Raw genomic sequence first — 12,025 nt, forward strand, 5'->3', positions numbered from 1 at the left:
ATTTCCTATTGTGGCCTAAACCCTGCTTATTTTACAATTCTCCCAAGCTCTGCATGATTGAGACAAGAAAGATTTAGCACTTTTTATCATTCAGTATTGTGTTTGAAATGTTGAAGTCTGTGTGCCACGTTAAATATGTCTTGACACTATATTACAGTTCAAGTAAATTAAGTCTGATAATTACATTATGGATATGCAGCTCCTTCCATTGGTCTTTGCTCATATTAAAATGAATTCTATATTCATTGATGTTATTCAATGCATGGATGGATGGATAGGAGGAAATCTTTTTTACTAATATTTAAAATGTAGTCTTTTTGTACACTCCGAGAAAACAAAAGTGGATGCAGAAAATCTCTGTAAATCTTCAGGCCTCCCTTTCCCAAAGAAAAAAAAATCCAAGACAATACTAAATTATGTACCAAGATATTTTAACATTTTAAAGTCTTTTTTCATGAATATCAAGACACACAGAACAAGTTTTTTGGTAGAAAACTTTCCAACACTGTCAACAAAGTTGCAGAGTTGTATGTGAAAGCACAGTCTGACCTATTTTGCAGGATATAGTCAATCATCTTTTTAAATACATTTTCCTTGAGAACACAGATGACAGTGAAATCTATTGCAAGAATTGTTATAACACCCATATTTGGTAAACTGTTTACTTGTGAATCATGTCAATAATCTATGTTTGCTATTAGTCTTCAAGGGCCTGATCTAGGACATGAGTAAGTTCCAGTGCATGGAGAACGTGTAGGTTAAAAGATAATGTTAACAAAGCTAAATATAATAGAGCTGTGTTAGTGACATAATTTCTTAAAATAATGTTGATGTAAACAATTTTGTTTGATTTAAATATTCCATGCAGAATTCTCAATCCAAATATTTTGCAGTATTGTTCATTATGATTATAAAGGAAAGAGAAAATGGCTTGTCTATCTTTACTTTGTGAAATGTACATTTTTATACAAATAGAGTGAAATACAAAAAGTGCGAAATGGTGGAAACAAAATTATTTTTTTCATAATGTTTCCGTTTAAATGATAAAAAATATCATTGTAGGAAACTAATTTTTAGATATGATTTTAACAATGTATTTTCACATTGTATGCCATCTTCTTACTGAAAGGTTTGCTTACATAACATAATTGAAGGAACCATAACTTAAGTGCATTTTTGACACATTCCATAGCCAACAAAAAGAGTTGTTTAAAGAAGACCAAACTATAATAGGGTCGGCACATTATTTTAAGGACTACAGGATCTGGTTCATATTCTTGGGAAAGGCTTATTAAAATCAGAGTAATAAGTGTAGAGTTCCCAAATATGCAAGCTGGATATAGTCTGAAAACTAAGTGCTGAATAATCTTGTTTCACTTACCAAAGCAATATACCCATCTATAATGCTCATCATTATAATGAAGACCTAATCAGAATTAAGAAATCCAAAATGGAAGCTTGAGTTTTCTGTATGCTGAATGTTGAATTGTTTCTATCTGCAGTTGTACCAGTTGATATAAGCTGTGGCAAAAGAACATAACTCTTTCTGTAGAACAAAATTTATCTCCCAAAAGTTTCCTAATGAAAGAAAAAAAAGTTAGATGCAGGCCAGCAATTGAATCTACATAAGTGAATCTCTACTGACTTCAGGGAATAGCAGCAGAAGGCTGAGGGTGAAATTTAAGTACATCCTTACTCAGGCAAAACTTTCATTGAAGCCAGTTGATATGTAGCCTAACAATGGACAGCATGATTCTTCTCTCCCAAAAGAAAACAAACATAAAACCCCATATATGTTGTACTGTTCATAGCCCAATCCTGCTCCCATTCACTGACTGCACTAAAAGCAGGAATAGGCCTTCTGTTAATGGATTACCCTCATTTTTTCATCTATAACCTTTGAAAAACTTGAATATTAGTATTAAACATTAATAATATAGAATGTATGTTTTTGAAGTTACAACTTCCTTTATAAAGAAGTCGCCTAGAAGTTACACCCTAACCTTTAAATAGAAACCAGTTCCAGATAAGTGCATTTTTAAATGATATATAATATTGTGCATGTTTTTAATTCTTTTAAATGTATCAAAGGATTTTGCTGGTTCCCTGAAATCAGCTATAAGAGTTAGGTTTTTTTTTCAGCAAGAAATAAACTTTCCTTTATTATATGGGAAAAGAGTTAAACTGACTCTTTTTATGTAAGCATACACAAAGGCCTGTAAAATGCTCAAATTGAGTAAAAATAGAAAAAAAACATGGTTTAGAATCTGGCTTCTTTTTTTTAAAAACTGACGTGACCTTTAAAGCACATAATGCTTTTATTAATTAATGTTAAGAATTATTTAAAAAAATTCTTTCATTTTTACATAAAGATATCAAACAAGTTTATATAGTTGAATAAAAAGTAACATGCTAATAAGTTGATATATTAAATGATATATTAAATCTAATGACCCAGATTTTCTAGTATGGTGTGGTTGCTTTGCATTGAATTGCCAGCATATTTTGGACCTCAGGTCACTGTGACTGGTCCAGGGAGGACCTCTTGAGCACTTAGGTAATCCTGCAGTAGTGTAGAGCCAAGAGAGCCTTTTACATCACTTCGCGGCAAGAAAAAGGAAGGTATGGCCAATAAAAAGAAAAGTGGGTGATAATTGTGCTAAGCTGATCTTTGGATGCATGTTTTTCCTGTAGTCATTGCAGGCTTGTATGCAGAGCAATCCTTTAGCTATTTTAAGCATAAAAGTGAGCTTTAAGTTATGTGGTACAATGCTCTTGTTTTGTGTTGTCATTTCCAGTGCTTTGTCCACTGACCCTCCATTTCTTACATAAATACACTTCCTAATGCCATTTTCAATGTCCTAATTTTGAAACCATTTTTCAGTATTTTGCAACTTAAGAATTTTATTGAAAAAAGCAACCTGACCATTGGACAGTATTTTTACATATTTAAATTGAACATGATTGGTTCAACTTAAATACCCTTCTTGAAACTGTTTAAATATTATTTATCCTGTCCTTACATGCATTCTTTAATGGAGCTCCTTCCTTTGGATTGCTGTCTGTGATTGCTGACCTGGGTAATGAATAAGAGGTGTAAGGAAATGTGCTCAGCCGACAAGAGCAAAGCAATTTCAATGCAAGGAAATGAAGGAAACAGACCTAGAAAATCCTGAATGCATTTGGGAGCCTTGGAGTCATTTTCCTTCCTTTGCTTATTTTTGCTCAAAGGCGGTAGCGTGCTCCACAGACCCAGTCTGGTGACTTATTGGTATGCATGCGAGCGATCAAGGCCGTCTGCACCCAGGTAAAGTTTGCACGCGCAAGGGTTTGCGTTTTAACTTCTGGTCCGGGAAGAACATACTGAGTGCCCTGAAGTCTCGTGCATTGAGAGGGCATTCCCCCCGCCTCTCCCCCCACATCCCATCTCAGATGCCCTTGCGCTTGCACCCACGCTCTGCGTGTGCTAGAGCCACTGCAGGCAGATCGCACACAAAGGAGGAAGCGCTAAAGTTTCAGCGGCCTGACTCTGGCTGCTGCCCCCTCTGCAAACCGGCAGCGTCGGGAAACGTCCAGCCCCGCCTGCTTAAGTCCAGGACAGAAAGTGCCGAGGGAACGCCGGCCAGTCCACAGTGTCGCGCGTGGTTCGAGAGAAGCCCCTGACCGGGGCAAGGGCGTCGGAGCAGAGGCCGAAGGGGAGCCGGGCAGCGCGAGCCAACAAGGGACACCCAGCCCCGTTCGCTCCGCTGGCGGGCCCGGGACAACCCTGGCAGCCGCGCCATTGGCTGAGAGCGGCTCGCGCTGCGGCGGCTGCTGCCAGAACAGCTCAAGCCAAGCGCCCCTTTTCTCTTGCCCCCCCTCCGAGCAGGGCAGCGGCGGCTGCAGCAGCCAGCAGCTCAAATGGAGTGGAAAATGGCCAGTGGTGGCATAGAGCGCCATAGCTTAGCTGCTGCACGTTTTGTGTTTAGCTGCCTCTAATCTGCTTTCATTCGCCTGAGCCCCCAGCTGGGGGTGGGGGGGGAAGGACGAGGGAGAGATTCTGTCCTTTGCTGCCGGTCCTGTAGGCGATAATGTTTATATGATTAGCCGAGCCCAGGGGTGGGGAGTGGAGAGAGGGGGGTGGAGATTGGAGGAGGAGGCTGGAGGTGACTCCAGTTCAGAGCTAGTGGAGAGTCCGTGTCAGGATTTAGCAGTCCCCAGTCACACACACAGAGGTGCACGAGCGAAAAGGAGCTGGCAATACAATTCATTGGGATTGCGTGCGTGTGGTGCGTTTCTTCCCCATTGCTGTGTGTTACTAGCTCAGCGCTTGAGCTCCAGCCGTTCACGGGGCAGCCGCGGTGAGAGGAAGAGGCGAAATCCGAGGAGGGGCTGGAACTGTATCATGCCCGAGGCCAGAATGCCATCCAGGGAGATGTAAATTAGGTCGAGGCGAACGACAGAGACATAGAGAAGGGAGGGGGCTTTGCTTTGCAAAAGCTGAGTTGGTCCCCGGTGCGCCGGCTGGCATCGCCTTTATTTCCCTTCTCGGGAGCGTTGTACGGAAAAGGACTCCAAGGCTGGTCCCAATCCACTGGGCTTTGCACCGTGGCCCGCCCCTTTGATTTATTATTATTTATTGCATTTATTTTTTGTCGGGGAGCCTGGCTATTTTAGACCTTTCCTGCGGAGCGGGGTGTTGGAAACTGCAGGAAAATGTTGACTTAGCCCTAGCAAAGCGTACCGACCGGCCGGCCGCTTGGCGGAGGAGAAGCCGCCTTGTGTGTGTTGTCCCAGCTCAGCGAGCTGCAGCGGCAGCTGCCTTCCTCTCTCCCTCCCCAGCCCAGCTTTCTCCTGCCCGGTCCCCGTTGCGCCTGCGGTCGCTGTGCTGCCTCCCGAACTAACTCCTCTGCCCCTGTGTTCAGAGAGGGCTCGCCCGGCCCCGGCGCATCCTACTTGGGAGAGAACCTGGCCTGGCTTCGGTTCCACAGCGCGAGGTAAGGCGAGCTCGGGGCAAGTCTGGCGGCTGCTGTTCCCAGGACCTGTTTGCTACTCGCGTCGCTTCCCTCTGGAGCCGTTTGCAAGAATGGGCCTGGGGAAGGGGCTTGGCTTGTTTGCTGACCCCAAGGCCGCCCCCTTTCTCCCTCGGGGTATCCCCCGCTTCCAGGGAAGCACAGTACTGGGGAGGTGGCGGGCAAGGAATAGGCCCCCCACCCTCCTGCAGCCGGTCTGTGCACGCTCCCACCACGTACTAACACTCCGCGCCGGTTCAGTCCAAGTGCTGGGGGGCGGGGGGCAGGAGACCGGGCAGGGGAGCGGGGCGCGGGGGCCGGCGGCAGGATCGTTACTTGCTGCCCTTTGGGCAGGCGGAGTCCCCGGGGCTGGCTAATCCGCCGACAGGGGCTTTTCAGGCAGCCCAGGAAGGAGCCGGGGACATGAAAATGGAGCCAGATGTGAACTAGGGTGGCCGATCATGGCAACAATCAGAGGCGGGCTCCGGCTTCTTGCAGGGTGTCTGCGCCCTGGGGGACCAGAGTGGGATTGTGGAGGAGCCCCAGGGTCGTGGGGCCCTGGGGAATCCGGACGCCTGGGGCGGCCACAGCCTCTGGGCCCCAGGAGAGAGGGGAGCCGGTGCTTTAGGCTCCTGGGCAGCCGGACTTGGTAGCGCGGGGCTGAGCTATCCTGTCCAAAGGGCTCCGGGCCGCGCTGGGCGAGCAGGGCCGTGGGCAGCCTACAAGCTGCCGGGCTCTCGCACTCTCTTACTGCGGAGGGTGGGGGGCGGTGCCTCGGTCTATCTGACTTGGTAGCCGGGGGTCCAAGAGGAGCCTTGGCCCGTGCGAAAACAGAGCCAGAGGAGGCTGCAGCTCCCCCTTGCCATGAAGCAAGTAATTCCCGGGGATCCTCCACTGCCTCCCATCCCTCACCTTTCCCCTAGTGAGGGCTCTACTCTCAGAGCTGGGGAGGGGTGTCTCCTGCCGGGCACCCCCGAAAAAGAACCAGGCTGAGCGGCTTTTCCAAAGGAGCCTGCCTGGCTCTAAGTAACAGCAGGAGCCATATGGTTCCCGTTACCGGAGCAAGGCAGCCTTTTCTCTTTTCTTTCTTTGGTCGGATCCAACATTCTTTCCTGTATATTGAGCCAGCAAGTCTGCCTCTCTCCTCTCCCTCCCTCCCTGGGTTCAGAGGAGTAATATCCTGACGTGGGTAGCCCATTCATTTGTCTGTGTGCGCGCAGAGCAGGCCCCACCAAGTCTGTTCTCTGCGAGCCCAAGTTGCGCAATGAAGAAAGTTGCATCCGTTTAGTAAATAATTACCTGTTGCAGATTTATTTTAACTAAATCAGTTTCATGAAGAGGCAGTCCATCCAGCCGCCACTGCATAGGGGTAGAGGCTTCCAGCTAGCAATGATTATCCTTCCCAGTTGTGGTATAAGGAGGGTTTTTTTTATTTTCACATGTGGAAAGCTGGGGCCATCTGGAGACAGAAACAAAGTAAGTGTGTCACACGGCACCTTTTAGTGTATCCGGGCTTAACAAGAATAGTATCATGTTATAAATCTAAATTAGTGGTGGTGGGGTTTGGATATAGTTGATTTGTCAGAAAGTAAAGATATCTAACTGGTGTTCAGGTGAATGGTGTTTTTTTTTTTAACAGACATTTTTTTTTTGCGCTCCATGAAGAATTCTGCAGAACAAATGTTCTGTTGTTTGGTTTCTTCAGACACTCTGATTCCCTCCTTTTGTTGCTTGTCACTAAAAGAGGTGCCATTTCACATCATTCTGCACAAATTGTTTGAATTAATGCAAGTGTGAATTCTTACCGTTTGAAGGGGGTTATTAGCATATCAAAGGTTTCTTAGCTCCAGCTCAATTGAGAAAATTTCAGCTTGTCTTCCATTTGCTTCCACGCAGAGGCCCAAAGGGCAGTGGGAATTGTAAAGGGATAAAATGGGGAGGTGGATTCGGGTTATGTTTCTGAACTTTTACTGTTTTGTAATTATGTGAGTGAAAAACATTGTCTGCTGCAGAGCCCCTGCAAACTGTCAGACAATTATTTTCTATTGGTTAATGGTTTGTTCAAGGAAAAGAGTGACCTTTTATGACAGCCACAGTGACATTGCTTCTGGTGTCTCCTGTCTGTTAGTGGGATTTAAAAAGCCTTTTCTAGGGAACTCCTGCTTTGGGTATGGCCTACACATTATGTCATTAGAGTGTCTGAATAGTGAAGGACTTCTAATTACTTCAGAGAAAAATGAAATCTTTAAATAAAAGGCACTTAATTCCAAACTTTTGAAGTAAACATACTTTGCTCCTTAATATGTAGACTAGGATAATAGAAAACCTTTCATATGTGTAATTTTAAAAAGTGTCACCATCTATTAAGACACATCCTTCAATTTCATCTTTATCATAAGTACATTTCTAATGTGAAAAATAACTTTCTGTAATATGATCTAATGGGATAAATATGGGATACTTAGAGAAAATATTGTATTTACTTATTCTTAAAATAGGTATAGCAAGGCCTGTGTAGAATATTTACCACTATGTTTTAAATTGGTTTCCATAATTGTCCAATTTACACATTTTTTATTCATTAGATATTGTTTCCCCATATTTACAAAGACTATGGTTTAGTCTACCCTTTCATTAGCCTAAAAAAATCAATATTCATAATCTGGGAAAGCAAGAGCCAAGCAAAATGCATTTATCCTTCAGTAAGTTGAGTCCTTTTCCAGAGAGTCCATGGTTCTTGGGGACTGCATTCTGGTCTTTCTACTTTGGCAAAACAAGTTTGCATCTCCCAGACCTCTTAAGATGAATACAGTATTATCTATTTTGTGCGCATGTATTTAAAAAAGTGGTTTTGAATGCTTTGTAGGTTCATGGATTCTTCACACTGTGTAGTATAGGGAATATGACATTCCTTTCTTATAAGAGGTATTCTTTACTAATGTTCAAAAGAGTTCCTTTTACTTTCATTTAACAGAGAAACTGAGCTGCATGGAATAACAGTCTTGAAGAAAACTGTAGTTAATTACATAGTATATTTAGACGTCTATTACCCTTAAATGGACAACATTTCAGTATTTTGTAGATAGATGCGTTTTAGTGGTCCTAAAATTGTGTGTCATTACTTTGAGGTAATTTTCAGCAGTTTATTTGCCTAATGTCTTCAGCTGTCTAAAGTGTACCTTTGGTGGTATAAAAGGAACATATTGATGTAATTGCCATTATTGCACTTAAGTTGCTGTTAACTAGTCTGCTTTGAATGCAGAGTGCTATAAAGAAAGCGCATTATCCTTAGTGCTATTAAGGATAATCTAAAAATTGTCTTGAAAATGTTGCACTTCAGTTTATGTGATGGTGATCCCAAATTTGACAAATCTCTGAAGATATAAAATGCAGTGGAAGAAAGATTTCAACATTCAGATGACAAAATTGGACCACTTAGAGAAAAATTAATGTGGAGCAGCAGCACTTCAGCTGCCATTTTCAATCACCGTGGGTTTCTGTGTGTTGGCAACAGAAAAGGAACAGAGACATTCAGATAGTTCTGGGAGTTGTTGGTTGGGAAAAATCAGGATATTGAATCATGTGGGGTAGAACAAACCAATTACTTCAGGTTTTGACTTGAGAATGTGCAATAAACATTTTTTGGGGGGCTTCTGGCTCCCCTGCTCATTAATAGACCAACATCAAAGCGAGCCACCAAACTTCCAAATGTTTTAAAAACTAATGTAAAGATACAAATCTTACATGTAGTCTTGCAAGTCTTAATTTAAAACAAGCAGTTGGAGTTTTTATTGCAGCAATTTTCACAATCAGCAGAAACATTAACACCAAGCTTCTGGGTGTTTCCTTCCTTGCAATGAGCAAGAGGAGAGCTTTAAAATCCAAAGTTTGTTTAGTAGTTAGCTTCTGAAGTGATCAAATAAGGACTTTCTCCACATTTTATTTATCTCTTTTTATAGCTTCCAATGCTTTTAAACAGGAATTGGGATTATTTAGAGGACATTTCTTAGGCCAGAAAATAATTTGTTGAAATTAAAATAATCAGGCTGGAAAAGGTTTAATAGTTTGTGCAATATTTTTAATAATACATACTAAGCATGGAATTTTGTTTCTGAAAAATGTGATCATTCAAAGTGAGTCCCTATTTAACTAAGATTAAATCTTTTTAAATAGAGTAATCGAAGAATTTACAGTGTTGTTTGGTAAATACGTTGTAATTTGGTGGATTGTAAATTCACTTTTAGAAAAAATAAGGAGCCTGCAGTACATTTTGTGTAAATTCACATAGGAAAATGTTTTTATTTAAGTAAGCCTAGCTATTAATAGTGTGCATCCAGTATAGGGAAATTTGTACACTTAGGAAATTCAGAGATTAAAGCATAAAAAGCAAAAAATGATCCACATTTTCTGGACAATTTGGCCTAAAAAGTTGATCTGATGCTGGTATTTACTAGCTTTGCTTGCACCACTTCCATGTATTATTTTGACTTTCATTTTGTAGATTTTTTTCTCTAAACCGCTTTTGCTGAACATAGTGTAGTTCCAGGTAAAGATAATTTTGCCAGTAATTCTAGACTTTTAAAAAGATTTTAAATAATTGCAATATATTTTCCTGAGCCATCATATTTTCCATTGGGAAGAACGTGGGGATGACAGATAAAACAAGAACTTGAAGTAGCCATTAATGAAGTTACCAGGTGAAGTACAAGAGAAGAAGTTAAGCTATATCTGGCAGATAATTGAAATCATATTATCACAGGTAGACAAGCAGTCAGTTAAAAATCATAGTACTTTATAGTAAGCTTTAGTGAAATTATGATCATGTTACTTAGGTATGCCATGTTTTTTAAGCATTGTGTAGGACTAATACAGTTCTGACTTTAAAAGATAGCATAAAATAGCAAAATATTCTGCTGAAGTATTTATGCACAGTTTTAAGCAAGTCTATCATTTTAAAATTTTTGTTTTTCAAATCCTTAAACTAGAAAAACCTAAAAGGTTTTAGCAATCACTTTATTATACTTATATTTATATTTATTATAAGTAGATGTCGGGATAACTGGAGAAGCAAAATGCTATGTAAAGACCATTCTCGGTACTTTTTAACAATGCTGTTTAATATTGAAATAGGTTTCAATATTGATTTGGTTTCTGTCAGTTTTTAAAATAAGATTAGTAGGTGGTGCTTTAGATATAGGTATGGCTTGTTGTATTGTTTGAATACATCTATAGGAATATGTATATTCAATCTTTAGTTAATGAACACACTTCAGTCTGAGCTGTGTCCAGTAAAAAGATTAAATCGAAGTTGTCACTCTTAAAGAGCCTGCTCAATCACCATATTTTTTGAAGCTCCACTTTTTCACCTGTCAGTATGTGATATACAGGTCCCAACATTTTGGAGCTGAGCAGTGTATACTGCTTTCTTGATAGTGATTTAAGTTGTAAAAATGCATTGCTTAATGAGTATTACAGCGAATTCAACTCTATTATGATACAAACTGATAATTTAAAACCAGTTCTTAAAGAATAGGGCCCTTGATCAGATTCTGAATTATAGCAAAGCCCAGGTTATGGCTCATTATCTTAAACTGAGGACTCTGAAGAAATATATAATTTGCATGTGTCGTGATTTCTTTCTTGTTTGATTTTCATCAGTCATTATTGCTATGATTCAACTTACACAAGCCTGTTATTTACCAAAAATTATTTAGAAAGCCTTAATAATCAAGAGCATTGCAGACTGAGTGAAGCAAACACAATGCTTAACACCTGCAGGTAAAGTGCAGCCTACTGCAAAATGTTATTGATTGCTTTTGTGGTACAGAGCAAGCTTAAATACAATTTATTTAATTACAACAAAAGTGCAATTTTATGAAGTAATATACTTCATCTTTTTAGAAGATTTTATGTGTTATGTGCTGATAAGTAAAATCCCATCTTAGTCATATGAATTTGTTCAATTACCAGAGCAGCTAAGAGTGGCGGTTAGGATGGGGAAATCAATTTACACTGAAAAGCACTAGAAATGAGATTAAGTTGGTTAGTAGGAATTTGCCAGCAGTGTCTAAATTGCTTAATATTATAAAAAAGTTACCATGTTTCATGTATAGTTAGAAAATTGGCTACACATCGGATCTGTTATTTGATTGTTCCTTTGTATCATGTAAGCATTTCTATTTTTATTCGTATAATAGCATTTGCAGATAAGTCGAAAGTCTAACAATAACTTCACAAAACAGAGGGAATAATACTATTCTCTAAAGCAATAATTTATTTTTAGATAAGTGATCACAACTAGTTATTTCTCCTGTCTAGCTTGTTGTCTGTAAATACCTTAGCAGACATTTCAGACTGAAAGGCAAGAGATAAAATTGTAATTTCAGAGTGGCCCCAACAGTGTCCACATTCCTTTTTGTAGTGTAAAAATCATGCTCATCTACCACCAGAATAGAAACATTACTTCTTAATATAAAACTTTTTTGTGGAGTATTATTGGTGTTAGTGTTTTATTTTTAGTTATTACTTATAAACTATGAAATGGAATTTTTGTATCTGAAAAAGCTGTTGCAGTCTAGATTTAACTAGGTACTTTGGAGTTTGCTCTTGCATCTTTCAGTCACCAGAACTGATTTTGCTACATGAATGGGCTACGTGACATGTTAGAGCCCGTCATAAAGTCAGGTTACTGAAATTTATGAGGAAAGTGGTTGAAAAGAGAGGACAAATGTCACTGAATAGGGATGATTTAATCAGATTTCTGCTGTAGGGGAAATGTTAGGTGTTTTTTTTTAAACCAGGATGAAATGTCTCCCTCTACAGAGAATAGTATTAATTACGGTATGAAGCCGGAATGTATGTTGAGGAAAATGGGATATCTTTTGGTCTTGTTTGTCATTGATTTTTTTGATCTGCGAGGAGCAATTATAAATATTAAAATTTGCACGAAGGGAACTGAACTCTGTATTTCAATGCTGAAAGCTTCATAGAGCTCTATTTAAAACCAGTCAGCCTTTTCCATGGGTCTTTTTAGT

At 40.3% G+C, this 12,025-nt stretch overlaps 1 protein-coding gene across 15 annotated transcripts in view; it reads left to right on the forward strand.

Annotated features, from left to right (window-relative positions):
- The window catches only part of ADGRL2 (adhesion G protein-coupled receptor L2), a 532,296-nt gene that overhangs the window by 324,738 nt on the left and 195,533 nt on the right, over nt 1-12,025 (forward strand). For 2 of the 15 annotated variants that reach the window (XR_012905938.1, XM_075936345.1), the window contains exon 1: nt 3,904-4,976. The exons of 2 other annotated variants lie outside the window; for them this stretch is intronic. The gene's annotated coding sequence lies outside the window, so the exon portion shown is untranslated. Of the gene's footprint in view, nt 1-3,887; nt 4,977-5,510; nt 6,468-12,025 lie in introns of those variants that run through there. 11 more of the 15 variants (XM_075936340.1, XM_075936339.1, XM_075936343.1 and 8 more) reach the window with 10 other exon arrangements.

This window comes from Pelodiscus sinensis, chromosome 9, assembly GCF_049634645.1.
Source record: "Pelodiscus sinensis isolate JC-2024 chromosome 9, ASM4963464v1, whole genome shotgun sequence".
Lineage (NCBI taxonomy): Eukaryota > Metazoa > Chordata > Testudines > Trionychidae > Pelodiscus > Pelodiscus sinensis.